Source organism: Adiantum capillus-veneris, chromosome 12 (assembly GCF_014529385.1).
Source record: "Adiantum capillus-veneris isolate H3 chromosome 12, ASM1452938v2, whole genome shotgun sequence".
In the NCBI taxonomy this organism is placed as follows: Eukaryota; Viridiplantae; Streptophyta; class Polypodiopsida; order Polypodiales; family Pteridaceae; genus Adiantum; species Adiantum capillus-veneris.
Window position 1 is genome coordinate 92,590,083 of NC_140942.1, and position 17,251 is coordinate 92,607,333.

General features: G+C 41.2%; 1 pseudogene; it reads left to right on the forward strand.

The window, feature by feature from the left end:
• Nucleotides 1-4,329: 4,329 nt before the first annotated feature.
• On the forward strand, nucleotides 4,330-4,458 carry LOC147446136 (U4 spliceosomal RNA; annotated as a pseudogene).
• The last annotated feature ends 12,793 nt before the right edge of the window (nucleotides 4,459-17,251 follow it).

Consider the following 17,251-nt stretch of genomic DNA (forward strand, 5'->3'; position numbering starts at 1 on the left):
TTATATATTGAATGGTATTTTTTCTCACCACTTGTAATGTCCATGATATGTTTTACATGGGGATTTTGTTCCAAGGTCCACCACTTGTCCAAGCTAAATCTGTTCAAACATAGAGAGAAACAAACGTCCACCACTTGTCCAAGCTAGGCTCCATTGAAACATGGAGAGAATGATGCTCCACCATTTATCCAAGATAGACTCCATTGAAACATGAGAGAAGTAAGCTCCACCATGTCTCGAAGATGCTAGAGTCGATTGAAATACCCAAAACCCCTGATACTTTGTACATGGGGGGTTTACATTCAAGGTCCACCACTTGTCCAACCTATTATCCCTAGTAGCATGAGTGGTTTGGTCTCAGGATTCACCACTTGTCCACTCTATATCATTATATTAAGAAAAATTGGGTTTCCATATCTAAATGGATCTTTGCTTGGATAAGTGGTAGACCTTGAGACCTAAATACCCATTCTACACTAGAGCATTGGTTAAGCCTTATGCACTTCAAGCATACCTTTAACAACAAGTAGTAGTTATTAGTTGACTTAAGTCTAGTTGAACTCCATGGTATTGAGACTAAGAGAGAGTGTAGCATAAAAAAGAGTCAGGATTTTAATTTGACTTTCTTTCTATTAATGAGTAGATCATAGATGGATTTTGGTATCTAATAAAACCTTAGGGTAGACAATGTAAAACTCATGTCTATTGTTGTGTTTGCATTAAGTGTTCTTGTTCTTTAATTTCAGAACCATTACAGAAAAATGGATTGGCTATATGCTGGCATAAATTGAAGAAAACTATTGAATTACCCATCAAACCTCCTCCAAGACCTTGTCCAAGGAATGAATCACCTCCTTATCACCTACCACTTTCTTTCAAGGACATCAAAAGAGTACTTATCTTGGATCTAGAGGGGTTACTTCTCAAGACAATTGAAATGAAACATGGAGATTCTATGCCATCTTGGGCTCAACACATGCGACTTGTGGAGGATAAAGATGAAGTTTATCATGTGGTGCGACCAGACGCACAAAGTTTTTTGGATTTTTGTGCTGAATACTTTGAGCTATGGATATGGAGTTGCTATAACTTAACAAGGGTGCAACGCATCACACAAAAATGTTTTCCTGAGCAGTATACCAAGTTCAAGGTGTTTATGAGTAACAAAAATTGCCAAAATCCAAATATCATGTTAGGATTTACAAGGGTTTATCACAAAAATTTGAGTGATATTTGGAAGATATTTGAGGATTTGGATGCAAACAATACCTTAATTTTTGATGACACTCCATATAGGGTGATGTGGAACATGCCAGGGACATATCTTATATTTCCAAAGATGTGGAGGCAAACTTCCGAGCAACTTCAAAACTTCTTGCAGAGAACCATAATTCCATGGTTGGTAGGATGGTTGTATGCAAGAGATAAGAGAGTCTATACATACAACACAATTGTAAATCAGTATAGTGATTCTGAGACAAATTATGTCCTTGGTGTGTACTTGTCAACACGAAAGCATTGAATAAATATGGCCATAAGATGCTTTTTTTATTCTAGTGTGTATCTTTCAACATTTGTATAATTTGATATAGTCTTTTTTTAAAAAAACAAAGGTGTGTCAATTTTATGAACACTTGAATGGAGTGCACCCTACTCTAAGGGGACTTCAATGTACTATTGGAGTGCATCCTATTGTAAGGGGACTCTGATGTATTGCTAGAGTGCACCCAAATTTTTGGGACTCATTTTTTATTTGATTGGGGCCTATGTTGGGTCATATAGTAAAAGAATTTCATTTTTTGTCAATTCATATCGAGGTTGCATTTATTTGTAACTATGAGAGAATTGATGTTTGATGTCAAAATAAAACTTGTAAGTATGGATCAGAGAATTCATGGACTTTAAATATGTGAGAGGGATCTTTTTCTTGGGCACAAATGTTTGCTTCAAGAATTTTGTCATTACATACTTTATGTGAAAGAGTTTTAGAACCTAAAAGACTTTGAAAACAAAACTATGGAATCTAAGTGCATGTATTCTTGAATGGCTTGAAAGTTGATGTATACATGCATGTCGCCTTGATGAAGATTTAGATCTGACAAGATGCAAAGCTAGAATTCTTGGACGTTACCTTTGTCAATTTGGTAATAACATATTTAACTTTCTTTTATTATGGGTGGAAAATATATTATTGTGCATTTGGAACCTAATTGCTTGACCTTCAAACCAAGATTCCTATGTTATTTTTTCATATACTTTTTTGTAATGAATTAAGATTGTGGATAGAAGGTCCACCACTTGTTCAAGCTAGATCTAAGAAAGTATATATACTGAGTCTTCAAACTAGTAAACCAAGGGAAGAGAGAAGCAGGGTCCATCACTTGTCCAAGCATCTCTAGACAACATAGAGAGATGTTAGGTCTACTAATTGTCCAATATAGTCATGGAGAAATGATAGAAGGTTGATCCACTTGTCCAACCTATCATCTCTAGTAAAATGGGAGGTTTGGCCTTAAGATTCACCATGTAACCAACATATACTTCATTGTATTATGAAGAGTAGAAAAACAAAGCTCCACCACTTGTCTAAGGTAGTTCCAAAATCAACATGGAGAGAAGCAAGCTTCACCATTTGTCCAAGATAGGTTCCATTAAAACATGGAAAACCTCATATATGTTGTACATGGAAGCTTTTTTCCAAGGTCCACCACTTGTCCAAGCTAGGATCCATTAAAACATGGATAGAAACAAGGCTCCACAACTCGTCCAACCTTTATAGCTGCAAAGTGTACCGGTAGTCTAAACTAGGCATGGGAAAATAATAGAAGGTCCACCACTTATCCAATATATTATCTCTAATAGCATGGAGGTTTGGTCTCAAGATTTAGGAATTGGCTAACCTGTATTTCATTGTATTATGATGAATTTGGTTTTAAAGTCAACTACTTATCCAAGCTATAAGTTTATATCTTGAATGGTATTCCTTCCCATCACTTAGAAAACCAATGATATGTTGTACATGGGAGGGGTTTGTTACAAGGTCCACCACTTGTCCAAGCTAGTTTCATTGAAACATGGATGAAGACAAGCTCCACCATTTGTTAAATCTAGACTCCATTGAAATCTAGAAAATCCATTCTATGTTGTACATGGGGTTTTTGTTTTAAGGTCCAAACTTGTCCAAGCTAAGATCCATTGAAACATGGAGTAGAGAAACACTCCACCACTTGTCCAAGCTAGGAACATTGATAGTAGTTGGCTTAGTTTGAAGATCCACCACGTGTCTAAGCTAACTCTATTGAAACATAGAGAGAAGCAAAGGTCCACCAACTGTTCAAGCTAGGCTCCATCGAAACATGGACAGAAGCAAGCTCCACCATTTCTCCAAGATAGGCTCCATTGAAACATGGAGAGAATCAAAGGTCCACCTTTCTCCAAGCCAAGCTCCAGTTGTCCAACCTATAAGGTTATATCTTAAATGGTAATCTTTCTAATCACTTGGAATACCCATGATATGTTTTACATGGGGGTTTTGTTCCAAGATCACCACTTGTCCAAGCTAACTCTATTGAAACATAGAGAGAAGCAAAGGTCCACCACTTGTCCAAGCTAGTCTCCATTGAAACAAGGAGAGAAGCAAGCTCCATCATTTCTCCAAGATAGGCTAGCATGGATAAGTGCACCTTGAAACCAACCTTCCTATGAGGCAATAGAGCATATGCTACATATTTTATGTATGCCCCATGCCTCAAATTAAGAAGTTATAGATTAGAAGTGGACCTTGCTTGAATGTCACATGCAATAAATTAAGGAAAAATAGCCAAGTGGATTGTATTCCTCAATGGATCCTTGCTTTCACAAGTTGTGAACCTTGAGTCACTTTTACATTAACTTGGACAAGTGGTGGACCTAGAAACCAAGCTCTCCATGTTGAGATAAGTTGTAGGTAGGACAGTAGGACATAGACAACGATAATGGATGCAATATACTCCTCCTAATAATCCAATTGATTGAAACCATGGTATTTTAGTTGTTTTCATTGTGTATTGTATGTGCATAAAGTGGAATGAGACCTTAAGAAAACTCAAATTTTGACAAAATCTCTATATTTTGTACATGATATATTGAAAGTTGTCCAACCTGGGAATTGGGATTTTCCCACTTTACCTAATATGGTCTTAGTACTTTACGGCATGTGGAAACGACGTGAACAAACACTGTGAGTCATGAGGCGAAAGTGCTTTTCGGCCAGCCTACGATGCGCCCAACATGCGCAAGGGCGGAGCAGAGCACGTATAAAAGTGGAGCCCCACCATGAAGCTGGGCTAAGGCCTTGCGCTTGGGGCAATGGCGCCATCCGTGAGGTTCCCTGAGACGCGTCCATTGCTAGTTGAAAACTACATCCAATATCAGGCCCTGGGACAATTTTTGGCAGGAGGTGCGCACGCCGGCCTTCTCACAATCACGAAATTTAATTCGCAATACAAAGAAGCTACTCTCCGTGCTTCGTGCTCTGTGCAAGCCCTTACTGTGATGCTTGTGGAGGCTAGCCTATGCTCTCTCTCTCTCTCTCTCTCTCTCTCTCTCTCTCTAGCCTATGATATTTTCCTACGATGTTAAAACTCTCTTCTCAGGTGTGTGTGGGTGTGCTAATAAAAAGAGGAAAATGGTATAACCTTTCTATCACCCAAGTGTGGTAGATTGGTTATGTTGTTTCCCTCTTGAATAACAGGTCTTGAGTTCAACTCCTCGTTGGCTAGATCTTTAAGGTCTCTTGGGATAGTTTCCTACGACGTTAAAACTCTTTTCTTCTTCTTCTTCTCTCTCTCTTTGTGTGTTTGTGTGTGTGTGTATGTGTGTGTGCATCCAACAGATATTGGGCACACATAATCAGAGACTTTGCAGCAGCACCATGATCATAATCATGAGCTCTCTCTCTCTCTCTCTCTCTCTCTCTCTCTCTCTCTCTCTCTCTCTCTCTCTCTCCATTCAGCAGATATTGGGCGCCAACAATGTCCTCATGATCAGAGTCTTCACAACAGCACCGTCGTTACGACGCAAAGCCACTCAAGATGCTTACAAGCTATAATCTCTCTAAACATGCTGTATTACTCATCGGATCTTTTCTAGAGCCATCATCAAGAATTCTTCAGAAGCTGGTAGAATGGCTAGTTGTGTTTTTTAAAGGCTGCTATAGGTAAGAATGCACTTGTGACATCACAAGACATTGTTTTGATAAGGAATCAGTGTCTTTGAATCATTTTTGGTTGAAGGAATCTACCAATGTACTACTTGTTATGTTGACTTTTTGTCTTACGATAAGGTCAAAAGTCATTTGGGTAACATGGGTAGCTCATCTATAATTAGAATATTTGCCTCTTTTATATCCAAATATTTCTCATTGGTCTCATCAATAGAGAGGGGATACTGTTGGTTTGTGGTTGGTATCTTGAACTGGTAATGGACTGTAGATGCAATGCTGCAAAGTCTTGTTGTTGTCGCTCTGATGGCAAAGCACCCAACTATAATACAGAAGTGAGGGCAGTAAGAGTGTCTATTTCATTTGTCTGTCGACCTTGTTTAGCGCTTTATATGTGAGATATGCCGCCATGCAGGGGACATATTTCTAGATTTTGAGAAAAGATGTCACATTGCATGGTTCAATCTTTATACAATGCAGTAATTTCAAACCATGACCTAGCCCCGAGGAGGTCACCTAATAAAAATGTAACCTATCACGTGAGTTCAACAGAAGGGTATTTAAAGTTCTTGAAACTTACAGAAATATATATACAGAAGGGCATTATTTTTTCAAATTTGAAAAAACTTACAGATTTTAAAAGAAAAGGGTACATTATATTCTTAACAAAATTCACAGATAAGGGGTTTTACAAACATGTCTTGAACTCACGTGATATTGTAGTTACACATAGTGAACCCCCCGAGGACCTAGCATATGGATGATAAGCTAGTTTCAAGTTGGATGGGTTACTCCCTAGCTTATTGATGCTTGGACTTTAATCTTCTAGGTGATACCTAGTATGGGAGAAACGAGGATATATATAGTATGGTATCAAGTATTTAGACACCTAGTATGGTATCAATCATTTAGAGTTAAACTAAAGATAAACAAGGTGAATTCACTATCCCGATACACCACATGCATTCACTACTTGTGTATTCACTACTCTAATATATCACATGCATTGGCTAGCAACCGTATGCAAGGAGTTGTATGTGTAACGAACATGTGCAAATGTTGATCGACATCGAGTGTATAATTTTGAAAACGAGACAAATAAACCAAAGCAAAGGAAGCAATGCAGTAAATTCTAAAATAAGTAGATAGATAAAGCATGAATGAACTGCAACAAGAAATGAGGTGCTTTACTGACCTGCAATGTTGTACTGATGCTTTTTGATTGTCAAATCTACATGCCGATATTAGAGTCAAGCTACAAAAAAGCAACGTGAATAGTTAAACATATCATCTTGCAATGAAACGTCAAAGATTGAAAGTGCAAAGTATACAATTCACGTCATACAGAGGTGCCATACAAAAGTATAGTGGAGATTGGCACTGTGGTCTCTCTAAAAAATTATAAGAAACAAAAGTCGTGCCCTGCCCCGTAGTGTTTATGTGTTGTGCCAAGCAAACACACGCACATGGAAAATTGGATGCAGATAATGGACCTTGTAGTGTTGTCAAGATGGAGTCGCGCTTGTGCAATTGGAACGTGCAATGTTGTGAATATATATATCCTCACTACCACACACAAACTCCCCTTAGCGTTTATGTGTTGAGCCAAGAAAATGCATGCACATGATAAATTGGATGCAGGTAATGGACCTTGCAGTGTTGTTGAGCTAGAGTCACGCTTGTGCAATTGGAACGTGCAGTGTTGTGAATATATGTCCTCAATACCATCCACAAAACATTGAGAGAGGAAAAGAGAGAGAGAACATGCATAAACAAAAAACGCACACATTGAGAGAGGAAAAGAGAGAGAAAACATGCATAAACAAAAAAACGCACACACATTGAGAGAGAAAGAGAGAGAAACTAATTTAACGTCGTAGGAAACTAATTAAAATTAAAAGACCTAAAGATCTAGCCGACGAGGAGTTGAACTCAAGACCTATTATTCAAGAGGGAAATGGCATAACCAATCTATCATACTTGGCATGGGTGATAGAAAGGTTATACCATTTATCTCTTTTTATTGACACACACATCCACACACGCGCACACACACAAGAAGAAGAGAGTTATAACGTCGTAGGAAACTATCCTAAAAGACGTTAAAGATTAGGTTAGATGTAGACTTACGTTAAATTAGATGTAGGTTTATTTAAGTTAAATTAAATTAGATTTAGGTTTATTTTTAGTTAGATTTACGTTTATTTGCGCTAGATTTAGATTTACGTTATATTAGATTAGATTTAGGTCTTCATAGACTGTGATGCCTGCATGAAGCGGGTGAAGAAAGCCCTCAATGGAATATAGGGTATTGCTGCCTTCACTCATGGTGGGCTCCGTCGATCCAAAAGTACTGGTGAAATGTCTTCAGAAGATAGGGAAGAAGGTGGATCTTCAGGGCGGCAAGAGTCACTACATCCCCGACAATGACCATCTAGACAACCTCTAGTCATTCAACAGCAACTTCAAAGTTAGTAACAAGAGCAAGAACGGTCCAAAGGGCCAATTGTTGTCATCAGATGTGGATGGAGATGAGGCAGCGTCACCGCCGGAAGTTAACTATCACATCTTTAGTGATGAGAATGCCAACTCTTGCCGAGTTATGTGAAAAATTATGTGTTAAATTAGTTTTAAGGTTCTTATAATCCCTGTTAGTTTAGTTCTTTGTTTTTAATATAACATAATTTACATTAGATTTAGATTTATGTTATATTAGATTAGACTTAGGTTTATTTAGGTTTACCCACACACACACACACACACACACACACACAAGAAGAAGAGAGTTTTAACGTCGTAGGAAACTATCCCAAAAGACGTTAAAGATTAGGTTAGATGTAGACTTACGTTAAATTAGATTTAGGTTTATTTTTAGTTAGATTTATGTTTATTTAGATTTACGCTTATTTACGTTAGATCAAGGTCACGCAAGAATTACTTACGGTTTAGGGTTTAGAGTTAGACGAACAGTGAAAAGATCTACTGTGAAAAGATGTTAAGATGCTCTGAAGTGCTACAGCTAGAGAAGAGGCAAAGGGGTTTTGTCCACTACATGCAGTATCATGTAGTCGTGGGTCTGTAGATTTCTTGTACCCACAAATATAGGTATTGACCAATAAAGACGAGATTATAACCCGGTGGTTCTGATCTCCGTGCACCTCTAGACCGAGGTGTGCGGGGATTGGACATGACTAGAGAATGTGAGGTAGAGAGAGAGAGAGAGAGAGAGAGAGAGAGAGAGAGAGAGAGAGAGAGAGAGATAAGACGAATAATGCCAATAGAATATTAAATTTGTTGTCCAGGTTATAAGATTTTTATCCTCATTATGAGTAGTGACGAGGATGTGGGACCGTCCAACCGAAACACCTATCTCTCAGCGAGGGTCTTATGTCCTTGTAATCAATGCAAGCATGCTGTGCGACGGACAAGACGTGTTTCTTTGCAGCACGTTCGCGAATTTGGCGAGTTCGATCCATCTATTATAGATGGAGTTGTTGCCGATTATAACTCGTCGGACTCTGACGCTGGCCAACAAGCAGCAATCTTGCAACCCAATAGACGTGTTCGCAGGCGCTTTGGTCAAGCAGCATATGTGAGACCACAAGATGTAGCCTCTGACAACTCGGGGGATGATCATGCAGAGCACATTCCCAACGAGGCAATGTTTGAGCCCGAGATTGATGAAATGATCGAGACGATCATGGATTCAGAAAGGCTTATCTATGATGATATGAAAAGTGAAGCCGATACGCCATTGTATAATGGAGCACGTATGTCTAGATTGAAAGCACTCCTGGTTCTTCTCAACATGCAGGCAAAGTTTGGATGGAGTGACACTAGCGTCACAGCGCTTTTCAGGTGATCTATTACAATTAGTTTAGTTTAATAAACCTCTAAATGTATAATGATCTGATAGATTTTTACACGACTGTATCGTATTTTTATGTTGTGTAGATTGCTTAAAGAGCACATACTACCAGCTGACAATGTGATGCCAGATTCCAGAGATGAAGCAAGAAAGATTTTGTGAAACTTGGCGATGGATTACAATTCTATCCACGCTTGTCCTAATGACTGCATTCTTTTCAGAGTGGAATACATAGACATGGAGAAGTGTCCGAAATGTGATTCCGAAAGATATCGAGTAGATCTCCACGGGACAAAAATTCCACAAAAGGTTTTGCGACATTTTCCTCTGCTTCCTCGCATCAAGCATTTCTTCGAATGTAAGTCCATGGCCGCCCTAGCATCATGGCATGAGGAGAATAAATCTTTGGATGGTGTGCTACGAATTCCTGCAGATTGCGCAGCCTGGAAACATATAGATGGAACATGGTCGGATTTTGCCAGGGAAGCTCGAAATTTGCACTTAGGCCTGGCTATGGATGGCGTAAATCCATTTGGTCAAAGATCAACATCTTACAGTGTATGGCCCATTGTCATCGTCAACTACAACATTCCCCCGTGGTTGACTACGAAGAAGGGGCAACTATGGCTAAGCTTGATTGTGCCAGGGCGATATAAAGTGGAGAATATGGATGTGTATCTTCGTCCACTATTGGAAGAAATACAACAATTGTGGATTGGCATAGAGGTGGTGGATATGAGCCGACACACAAGACGACGGAATGCTTTGATCAGAGGCATTCTAATGTGGACCATGCATGATTATCCTGGGCTAACAGAATGCTCAGGTGATCTACTGACACTCCTCACTCAGACACTGTAAATCTTGTTTTTTTCCCATAGTTGATCTATTATCATGTGTATACATGCAGGGCTTCAAACAAGCGGATACAGAGCATGTGTCACATGTGGACCTAGACTAAATGCACGTAGGGCACCCTCACTGAAGAAGCAAATCTACGAAGGTCATCAAGCGTATCTTCCAGAGAATCATGTGTTACGCGATGGCTTTTTGGAAAGAGAGCCACCAAGGATGTCTGCACAAGCATGGTTAGAGCAGAAGGAGATGTGCGATGATGGATTGCCTCTAGGGATGAAGAGACTATCTCTATGGTACGAGTTACCATACTGGCCCCGACTCATGATCAATCACTTGCTCGATCCAATGCACATATTCAAGAATGTGGGTAATCTACTATGGGACCATTTGACCGACAAGAAAGATACTTTGGGAGCCAGAGTTGACCTTAGAAATAAGGATCGTATGGAGCAATATTGGCCGCAAACAGCGTCTGATGGATCGATAAAACTCCCTAAAGCACCATGGATTTTCACAGGAGCCCAAGAACGCAAAGTAAAAGAGACCATTCGATCTTTGCGGACCCCCACTGGCGTAATGCACTCGCTCCGAACGTGTTTTACTAAAGAAGGAAAGCTTACCGGTTTCAAGCCACACGATTGGCATAAAATGTGTCAGGTACGTTCATAGTGGACTTTAATATCATTGCATAAAATGTGGACTTTAATATCATTGCTGCACATACTTTACAGTTTATTTTACCGGTTGCCATTGAGGGATGTTTGTCTCTCGACATCCGTAACACAATCTACAAACTTGCAAAGCTGGTGCAATGGATCTCACAAAAGGAGATCAACGTAGACTCCATACCATTCGCCAAACTAAATGCTGCGGAGCTTGTGTGCATGTTTGAGAAACATTTTCCTACTACTATGCTAACCATTTAGGTGCATCTTCTTGTTCACATAGTTGATGAGGTGGAAATAGTTGGCACAGTTCATTCCAGATGGATGTTCTTCTTAGAACGTTTCATGAAAACGCTTAAGGGATATATGCGTCAAAAGGCACGTTCGAAGGGTAGCATGGCAGAAGGTTGGTTGGTATCAGAGTCCCTAGTGTACATTGGAGAGTGGCTAGACGGATTTGATAAAGCTCGGGACACGCTATGGCGAACCATAGATGATGAGCGCATATCTGGGATTGTCATGTGCAATCTCGGTGTTGAGAAGAAGATGACGGAAGATCTAGAGGCTAAAATCAACCGATTTTGCATGCTTCACAATCCAGTGATGCAAAAGTGGATTTCACAATATGAGGATGCAAAGCAAGAGCCACAAAGGGCACGAATCGAGTGGAGACGGGGAAGACGACCATCGATGCACTATCCGACGGTTCTGGAGAGCCTACCAACATTCATGAGCTTAAGATGGTTGCACAACCAATTGAAAAGCGCACAACAATGCAGTGACGAAGTGACTGAGGAAGAGTGGGAGTACTCTCGGGGTTGCGCGACCAAGGTAAGTTTGCAATGTACGACTAGCTAGTGACTTTATTTCTAAACGTTTGAACGGCCACTCATAATCTTTTTGCATTGTAGTATAAGTCATACACAGCAGCATGGTGTAAAGGTCGACATTTTAGGGTGGAACGGATCGACAAAAAGCGTTTTACTCAAGATTGTGGAATCATGGCAAAATTTGAACAGTCTAGTGGACGATGTTCCTCTGATGCAGATCCTGTGGTGGCGGAACTCACTCACTTCGGCACGCTACAAGAGATTTTGAGGATCGATTACAGAAGATTTTTTGTTGACTTTTTCGACGTGCAATGGTTCAATGTCTAGACACCGGCGCTCTAGTGGTGGCGGTGGCGGTTGTTGTGGGGATTCCGCCGCCGATGCCTCCACACCACCTCATGTTCGACGAGGCTCTTTACCCTCCCCTTCTTTGCCCGCCCCCACACCAGCCACAGCATCGCCATCTACGCCAGGTTTTGCGAGGCTGACTGTTCCTAGCAGTTACACACCTCTACCTACTCCGCCAAGAGCCACCCCACTCGACACTCCTCGCTTCGGGGCCTAGACGCCGGTGGAGACACATGACGTCCGTACCCCCATCGACACGCCGCTAGAGACCCCTGTCGGGACACCCAGGTTCACGCGTCACCGGCCAGAGGGCTTGCCTTACTCCGTCGACTTCAGCGGCGGCATCATCATGGATGATGATGGCAAGAAGGTGATCTCGCGCATGCGTGGTCTTTGCTCTCAGCTGTTTAGACACTACATACTAAACAAATGGAGTGAAGTACCAAGTGATTTAAAAAACAGAATCATCAGCATACTTCATGATGAGTTTCCCGTTCCAACACGGGATCAGCGCTTCAATGAAGACCTGATGAAGATTCGAATGCGCGAATACTGCAAACACAAGAGTTCCAAAGTGCAAAAAGCAATCAAGCATGGGTGGAACAGGCCAGATTGGCTGGCCAAAGAAGATTGGAAGAATGCGAAGAAAGCAGCGCGCGAGAATCCCGACAAGTGGAAGTAACAAAAGGATGCAGTCAGAGCGCGAGTAGAGGCAGGGAGATCGCACCACTTGGGGAGCGGTGGATGGACATCATTTGAGGCCGATTTTGTAAGTGTTTTCGCATTGCTCTTTATGTTCGATAGTTTAGGGTTTATGAGTATTTTAATTCTAACATAATGAAATCTTTGTATGTTTTGACAGTGGTCGATGACAGGACGTGATCCCACACCGTACGAGCGCGAGTACGCAAGCAGGAAGGGCTTAAACGCCCTAATGGACATTCTCAGTTCTCGCGGCGGCATGGTTAGTATTAGGGTTTACTCTTTTCTATTTTTTGTATTGTTTTATAAATGTCGTTATATGTTTATACTTACTGAAAGCTGTCTTATGTCTTTTTTTGCAGAATTCGACAGATACGCCGCTTGGACGCGATGAGACGTCTGACTAGACGACGTCAGTTTAGCCGTAGCTAGATAGCATTAGTTTAGGGTTTCTCATAGCTTATGTATCATGAGACGGATTTTATACGTCTTTTTGAACCATGTATATTATTACATTTGTCACCGCAGTTCATTTTGCCAATCAATTCTTTATGCCTATGATGTTGTACAATTGTCATTATTACATTTGCCAAGCAATTCATTTTGCCTATGATGTGTACAATTGTCAATTTTACGCTTGTCAATTTTGCAAACAATGCGTCTTGTGGGTGACTATTTTGGGTCTATTATCTACCCTTGCACTTTTTTTAAAAAGTGAATCAAGTACAATATGGTTGATGGGTGGCAGGGCCTTCAATGCCCTGTCACCAAAAAACATTTCTCTCGAGCGTCGCTATTTATGGCTCTGGAGGATCGCTATCAGCGTCGCTATAGACTTCTGTGTAAACATCGCTATAAACGTCGCTATGACCATCGCTATGAGCGTCTCTATATAGCGACGGTTATAGCGACGCATATAGCGACGCCTATAGCGACGCTATCGTAGCGACGCTATTAGCGACGGCGGGGGTTATAAAAACCCAGTGTATTTCTGTTGCTAACAGTGTCACAAGAGCACACAACCTCTTGTAGTGTGGGAAATATAACCAGGGTTTGAAAGGTCTTTGGTACTCCTTTTTGGTTTTTCCCTAACTTGCAGTTGCACGAGCAAACAACACGGAAAAGAATTGGTGTGAATCTTGAGAATTAGGCATGGGACGTGCTGTATATCATTTCCATGAACATTGAAGGATGACCAAGGGCATAGGGTTGTTGAATTTGCATGAACTATACATGGAGCAGCATAATGCTCGCCATAACTAGTTGCACCTACAGAAACGAGCTAAGCAAGGTAGTTGAAGCTAGACATACTGTTCAAATGGCCATTGTGTCTTGTTGCACACAAAGTTGGTATGATTGCTACGCAGGGAAGGTGCAACTAGGCTTATAATTAGGTATTGAGGCTTCACTACAAAAGAAGGTTGATTCTAGTATTTCGATGGGGCAAACAATGACATAGACAACCTTGTACCACTGGAATGAATAGGGAGAAGCTTGGCCTATGACTCTATGCTACTGAAGAATGCTATCATGTCGACGAGGTAGGATTTTCTTCATCACTCTAGATCAGAGGATGAGAAGGCAGAGGGTCTGCGTTTGATGGTTCCATTAAAGCTCATGCACGAGCAAAGCCATCATCACCTACTAGCTTCATAGCCTAATCTCTCTCTCTCTCTCTCTCTCTCTCTCTCTCTCTCTCTCTCTCTCTCTCTCTCTCTCTCTCTCTCTCTCTCTCTCTCTCTCTCTCTCTCTCTCTCTCTCTATCTCTCTCTCTCTCTCTCTCTCTCTCTCTCTCTCTCTCTCTCTCTCTCTCTCTCTCTCTCTCTCTCTCTCTCTCTCTCTCTCTCTCTCTCTCTCTCTCTCTCTCTCTCTCTCTCTCTCTCTCTCTCTCTCTCGCACGCGCGCGCGTGCGCAAAGAGTGGACAGAGACAAACTTGCAGACAAAGCTCCGAGCTACTTCTACAAATTTCTTATGGAGAAGATCAAATTGCTTTTGGGAGCAATTGAGCAATACAGAGTGCTTTTTTTGTTTTACTCACTTGGTAGCTTTTCATGCGGAGTTTCTTTTATTTAGAGCTTTTCATGGCAGTAGTGTTTTTAAGAAATTTAAATCTAATGCCATGTGGTGTCTTCTATGCTTAGATATTGGAAAAAGAGCCTTTGGCTCACCAAGTAAACACAATGTTTTCTCATAAAAACCCCAAACCTTTTGCATAAATACATGTGTGTTTCAAATACAAGTGGCATCGCAAGCACACACACCCTTTGAAAGACCAAAGGATGGAATGGCAGGTGGTTCTCCTCCCAACCTGCCTACTTGTAGCCCTTGTCCCTTGCAAGTGTGCCCCCTTAACTCATGACTGGACCTTGGCTCCTAGCCGTACTGAGCCATTCAGTCCCTAGCCCTTGGCCTGCTGCCCGATCCTACATTGGCTTGACATTACTCCCCCCTTGGAGAAGCGTTTTCATCCTCAAAAACACAAGTGATGGTATCTTCATAAGAACACTAATGTTTTCCACCATGGCATCCTTTATGGATCCAAGGGTTCATTAGAGCGCAACCCAGTTTAGTAGGAGGCTCAATGAAACCAAGAATAACATCCTGATTTTCCATATTGTTGTTCCCGTGCAACCGTCTTGGTTTATCGACTCATAACCAACATAGAGTGAAGACTCCATGTAGAACTTCGAGATAGAGACAAACCTGCAAACAAAGCTCCGAGCTGCTTCTAGGGAACCTGTAAATTGCTTATGGAGAAGATCAAACTACTTTTGGGAGCAATTGAGAAACATAGAGTGCTTTTTTTATTTTACTCACTTGGTAGATTTTCATGCGAAGTTTGTTTTATTTAGAGCTTTTCATGGCAGCAATGTTTTTAAAAAATGTAAATCTAATGCCACGTGGTGGCTTCTACGCTTAGATATTGGAAAAAGAGCCTTTGGCCGCTCACCAAGTAAACACAATCTTTTCTCATACAAAACCCAGACCTTTTGCATAAATACATGTGTGTTTCAAATACAAGTGGAATCACAAGCACACACACCCTTTGAAAGACCAAAGGATGGAATGGCAGGTGGTTCTTCTCCAAACCTCCCTACTTGTAGCCCTTGGCCCTTGCAAGTAGGTCCCCTTAACTCATGCCTGGCCCTTGGCTCCTAGTCGTACTGATCCATTCAGTCCCTGGCCCTTGCCGTGCTTCCCGGTCCTACCATTGGCTTGACATTATTTACCCCCTTGGAGAAGCATTTTCATCCTCAAAAACACAAGTGATGGTATCTTCATAAGAACACTAATGTTTTCCACCATGGCATCCCTCATAGATCCAACAATTCATTAGAGCGGAACCCGGCTCAGTAGGAGGCTCAATGAAATCAAGAATAACATCTTGATTTTCCACATTTGTTAGAAGATGGACACACCCAACGGAGACTAACTACTCGGAGGATTATCATTTTTTGTAATTATTAATTTATTGAGGAAACCTAATTTTTCACCTTCTAAATATTGGGACTTACAGAAGTGTCCAGATTGTATCCCAATTCTGATAGATAGATGGGGTAGTTGGTTGATTTTGGAACTTTAGGGTTTGAGAATTGTAAGGTATATATACCACTTTTTGACCTTAATGAAACACCTTTTTGTAATTTAAAAAAAACAAGTTTTGAAGTCTGTGAGTGAGCGTACTGTGTACGAGAGAGAGTGTGAGATTCATCTTGATGCTACGTGTGCATCGGTGGTCGGAATCGAGTGTGGACAAGTGCAACGTGTTGCCCCCGACGAGAGCTACGCGCCGACACCTACATTGCAAGCGTACAATCCAGTTTTGCGAGCTCCTTCTACGATCTTCATCTGTTGATTTGGTGAGCATACGTTGTCCGATTTTGCATTGCAGCATATCCATGGGTTCACATTGAGTAGAACTACACATTAGGCACTTTAGACTTCGAAAACGAAGACCTGCAGATTTTGGCCTATAATGGAATTTGCCTATTCAATTTGAGAATAGCGGAATTTAATGAGAGTACTTTCAAGAAATGATTTTGTGAGCATAGCGGGTAGACATAATCGAAGATAGCAACATAATCATAGCAATTAGTTAACTTGGCATAGACAATACTTTTGCAAGAGAGAGAGTTTAGAGAACATGACAACAATTGAGGACCGGATTTATGTGGAGCCGGTCCCCCCTCCAATAGGAATTTGTATTATGATTTCTCCCATAAAGAGAGACTTGTTACAATACAGTCTTTGAGTTCCTTGTGACCTAGGTGATGCCATGAAGATGGAAGGCTTCATGCACCACAAACATAACATAAACTTGAAGAAAGCTTTAACTATCCCAAGCATCAGTCCCAAGACCTCAAACACCTTCCAAGGTGGAGAGAGCTAGCAGGGAATGAGGGTAGGGAAGAGGAAGAAGAAACATTTCGTAGGAGAAAGAATTAGTTCCTCACTTATCATACTCTTGTTGCTAGCATACATAATAGCATAGTAATGAAGAAGAAGGAAATGGAAAGCTTAAGCATTGAAGCATGGCTCTTGGTTGGATTTGCACTCCATAGCCAAGAGTGTTGGTGTAGGCTCTCAACCTCTACTTGCTTGGAGAGGGAGCTCTTGCACTTTGCATATCACACAATGAGAGTGATTGTGAGTGTGTGTGGGTGAGTATACCCCCTAGGCACCCCCCTAGCTTGCTTGGGTCGAACCCCCCTTGTAGCTCATGCCTGAAGCTCATTGGACCCCTCCAGGCCTAGCCAATCACAAGCAAGATCCATTACA